Raw genomic sequence first — 5,275 nt, 5'->3', positions numbered from 1 at the left:
TAAATAATAAAATTTTTTTAGGAATTCAATTATTTTCATAAATAATAAAACTTATTGCAAAATTTCAATTACTTTTAATGAAATTTTAATCTAATTCCTCGAAAAATGTAATTATTCTTAAAAATTTTATTAAAATTCGTATTAATTCAATTATTTTAAAATTTGTTGATAAAATTCTTTATGAGAATTTAATTTTAAGAAACATTAAATTATTAAATTATTTATTTTTGTATTTAACTAATTGAATTCTCGAAGAATTTTTTAATAAAAATTGATTTAAAAATGAATTTCAGTTAAAATTTTAGATTGTAATTGAATATTAAAAGCATTGTAACGTGAATTTTTAGAAATAATTGAATTTTCAAAAGATTTCAAATTAAAATCATTGAAACTTTGAATTTTTTATATTTTTAACAAACAATTCTGCGTAGAATTAATTCTTTTGAAAAATTTTAATTGATTTTTTTTTTAAATTATTTCAAGTTCTTATTTTTAAAATATTTGAAATATTTGAAATATTGAAAAATTTCCGAATAATTTAAATTTTGTAAAATTGAATTGTAAACAAATGAATTTGAAAATTCTCAAAGAACATTTTCATAAATTATTTAAAATAATGGATTTATAGAAGAATTTCAGTTAAAAACACTAGGAAAAATTGAATTTTGAAGAAGATACAAATATTATTGCAGAAATTGAATTATTTTCAAGAGTAATAAAATTCTTCTTAAGAATTCAATTATTTTTACTAATAATAAATCTCAACACAGAATTTCAGTTATTTTCCATACAATTTTAATTGAATTCTTTGAAAAAAGTAATTATTTTCATGCAAGTTTTAATAAAATTCGACAAAAGAATTCAATTATTCAAAAATTTTTTTGATAAAATTCTTTATGAAAATTCAATTTTCAGAAACATTTAATTTTTTCAATAAATTATTATTATTATTATTTACTTTTGTCTTTAAATAATGGAATTTTTGTGGGATTTTCTAATAAAAATTTATTAATAAATGAATTTCAGTTAAAATTTTAGATTATAATAGAATATTAAAAGCAATACCTATAGTGTAAATTTTTAGAAATAATTGAATTTTGAAAAATTAATTTTTTTGAAAAAGTTTAATTGTTTTTTTAAAAATATTATTTGAAGTTTTTATTTTCTAATATTCATTTAATTGAAAAATTTTCGAGCCCTGCCCAAATATAGCATATAATTTTGCCGCAAGATTGTAACAAGCTTGCATAAATCTTTGCATTAAATTTGCAATGTAAGCTTACAAAAATTACACGGCAAGCTTGCCGCAAGCTTTCTGGGACATTTTTGAAAAATATCGTCCAATAAAAAATTTATTTTACTTAGCTTTTCACTTTTTAATATACAATCAGTAAATCGTAGATTGTTAAATTTGTTCGTTTGTTCTCTGGCAATGGAAAAAACAAATTTTAATAATGAAATTGTACACAGTTTGTTCATTAGAATTAATAAAACATGAAGTTTGTATGCAGTCGTTTCATAATTGTAACAACACAACGAGCGCATTGTGCCACACCATCATATTTCATATTCTCTGTCTTTTGCGAATGCAACGAATATACTACATCTTGTGCTCCAGATTTCTTCTGCAAGCCACTATGAGCTATATGCTTGTTGTCGCGCTACGACTAATCGTATTATTCTAATGTCACCTGCAGAAATAATGCTGACGTGTTCTCGGGAAAAGGAGAAAAAATATATTCACACCTCATTTTGAAAGACAATATGTGCCTTTAAATTTGAATTTTTCAAACAAAAATACTAACAAGATTTGTCTAAAAAAAATTATTTCATTTAGAGAAAATTATCATCTCTTAACAGGGGAAATTTTTGCATTCCAATTGAAGAAATTAATCCTCTAATTTAGAGGAAATAATTATACATTATACATCAAATTTTTCTTTTGATAGAAAAAAAAAAATTTTTTTATCAAATAATTTACGTGTGAGAAATAAAATTATTTTTTCAACTTTAAAACAACTGTATAAATACATTCTTGTAGATAACATAATTTGGATAATATTGCTGATAAAATTTTCTTTCCTTTTTTTAATTACAATTAAAATTTCTCTTTTAATGAAAACTAATTAGTGAGATAATATAATTGCTGTTCATTATACAATATTGATAAAAAAATTTAACGTAGAATACTTTTCATTTTCATCTGCGCAGCAACGATTGTTTTAATTAAATACCATTTATAGAGCGGATTGTTCGGATATAATTGGAAAAATTAATTATTCCAACTCTAAAAAAAACGTAAATTATTGTTAATTATGAAATACGAAAAATTTTTTTTGAATTATTCAAATTGCTTCAAATAGAAAGACCCTTTTGTATGAAAAAAGAGAAAGAATTTTTTAAATATCTCATTTTTTATATAATTTCTCTTTTTAAATAGAGAACATTAATTAAATTTAACATTAATTGGAAATTTTCAGAGACATGTTTAATTTTAAATTTACTATAAAAATACAATAGTTTAGCATTAAATGAAAATTGTTTTATGAGAGATACGTTTCAACAGAATAAAGAAACATTTAATTTTCAAAAGTTGAGACGCAATTTATGGTTAACATAAAATTATTATGAGCATGTTTAAAAATGCATTATTTTTGTACTTAATTCCCCTTTATTTTTGTCTTAAATCGGGTGAAAAAAATTATTTTTCTTTACTACAGACTTGCGAGGGATTAATTATTACTGTTTTCACAGCGAAGAATAAATGCTATTTTTAGACGTTTGCGACCGAGTACAAGGGCAACTTGGAAGATGCTGGCTTTAAGTTGCGGTCGAGGGAGTTAAGGATGAGGACTGGTAGAGGAGATTTGCATTTCTTTACTCCAACCTGTTTTTTTCCAGGGTCGCAACTCCGATCTTCCAAGCAAAGAGGATCGTTGAACGACGACATTATCCTCAATATTGGATGAGAATGAAAACTAAAAGATGTCTCGACTCGACAGAAAACCAAGAAATGAACTTTAAACACTTTCTAAATTCTCTGCAACTTCTTACTGTTTTTTTTTCAACCTTTTGTACGTTTACTTTTGAATTTCACAAATTTCTTCTTTTTTTTCATTTATTTTGAGAAACTTTAATAGAATTTTAAATATATTTAAATGGATTTAACGATAAATAAATTTGTTTTTCTCTAATTGAAAATCAAAAATTTAAATTGAGTGCTTTATTTATATGGTTAAAAACACTATGATGCTTTAGAGAAAAATAATAATTAAAATTAGCAGTTGTCAGCCACAATAAAAAATATTTATCTGTAGATTATTTGTTGCAGAATTTAATAAGCTTTAATTAAACACCAAAAAAATTAACATTCGTTAAAATGATCTCGAAATATCATAAAAAATGTGATGTAATATTTTTTCATTATTTTGCAAAAAAAAGAGGATGGACACTTATAGTGACAAAATCTGTTGAGAAAGATAAAAAATGATTATCGATAAGTCGTTTGATGCAGAATTAAATAAGCTTCAATTTAACATCGAAAAAAATAATATTTATTAACATACTCCTAAAAAATCATCAGAAATGTAATGTAGCATTTTTTCATGATTTTGCAAAAAAATGGGTATTGACACATATAGTGATAAAATCTGTTAAGAATAACAAAAAATGTTTATATTTATGTCATTTGACGCCGAATTACATTAGCTTTAATTTAAGCCGAAATGAGCCGAAAAGTGTTAAAGGTTATTTAAAATATCATCAAAAATATAATGATAACAATTTTTGACGATTTTCGAAAAAAGTGTGTTTGGACATATAGAGTGAGAAAAATTCTAAAAAGCAATAAAAAAACAACTATTGTTGGTTCTTTTTACTCAGAATTAAATAAGCTTCAATTTAACATCGAAAAAAATAATATTTATTAACATACTCCTAAAAAATCATCAGAAATGTAATGTAGCATTTTTTCATGATTTTGCAAAAAAATGGCTATTGACACATATAGTGATAAAATCTGTTAAGAATAACAAAAAATGTTTATATTTATGTCATTTGACGCCGAATTACATTAGCTTTAATTTAAGCCGAAATAAGCTAAAAAGGGTTAAAGGGTATTTAAAATATCATCAAAAATATAATCTAAAAATTTTTGACGATTTTCGAAAAAAGTGTGTTTGGACATATAGAGTGAGAAAAACTCTAAAAAGCAATAAAGAACGACTATCGTTAGTTCTTTTGGCTCAGAATTAAATAAGCTTCAATTTAGCACTGAAATAATGAATATTTATTAACATGGTCCCAAAAAAATCATCAGAAATGTAATGCAGCATTTTTTCATGATTTTGCAAAAAAATGCGTATGGACACATATAGTGATAAAATCTGTTGAGAATGATAAAAAATGATTATCCATAGGTCATTTGACGGGGAATTACATAAGCTTTAATTTAAGTCGAAATAATCCGAAAAATATTACTGGGAATTTAAAATATAATTAAAAATGTAATCCAAAAATTTATGATGATTTTCGAAAAAAATGTATTTGGACACACAGAGTGTTACAAACTTTAAAAAGCAATATAGAATGTTTATCATTAGTTCATTTCATTCAAAATTGAATAAACTATAATTTAACATCGAAAAAATTAATATTTGTTAGTATGTTTCCAAAAAATGACCAAAAATGTGATACAGCATTTTTTCATGATTTTGGAAAAAAGGGTGCTTGGACACATAAAATGATAAATACTCTAAAAAGCATTACAGAACGTTTATCACTAGGTTTTTGACTTAGAATTGAATAAGCTTTAGTTGTAATACCAGAAAATTTAATATTTGTTAACTTCTTCACAAAAAAACATTAAAAATTTGTTGTCGCATTTTTCCATGATTTTGCAAAAAAAAATGTCTATGGAGATTTGTAATGAGAAAATCTTCTGAGAGCAATGAAAACCGCTCAGATATAGATCATTCGATGCAGAATTAAAAAAGCGTTAATTCAAGCCGAAGTAACCTGAAAAATATCAAAATGTTTACGAAATATGATTAGAAACGTTTTATAACAATTTTTCGAAAAAACGCTTTTGGACACATGGAGCGATAGAAACTCTTAAATAAAATGAAAGAAATTCACCATTGTATAATTTCTTGTAGAATTTAATAACTTATTTAATTGAAGACCAGAAAAGATGAAAATTGGGAAAATGACTCCGAAATATCATTAAAAATATAATCTAACAATTTTTGATGATTTCGGGAAAAAAGCGATGACG

Source organism: Leptopilina heterotoma, unplaced genomic scaffold, assembly GCF_015476425.1.
Source record: "Leptopilina heterotoma isolate Lh14 unplaced genomic scaffold, ASM1547642v1 Lhet_6, whole genome shotgun sequence".
Lineage (NCBI taxonomy): Eukaryota > Metazoa > Arthropoda > Insecta > Hymenoptera > Figitidae > Leptopilina > Leptopilina heterotoma.
The sequence above is the reverse complement of the archived record's forward strand: the minus strand, read 5'-3'. Positions refer to the sequence as shown.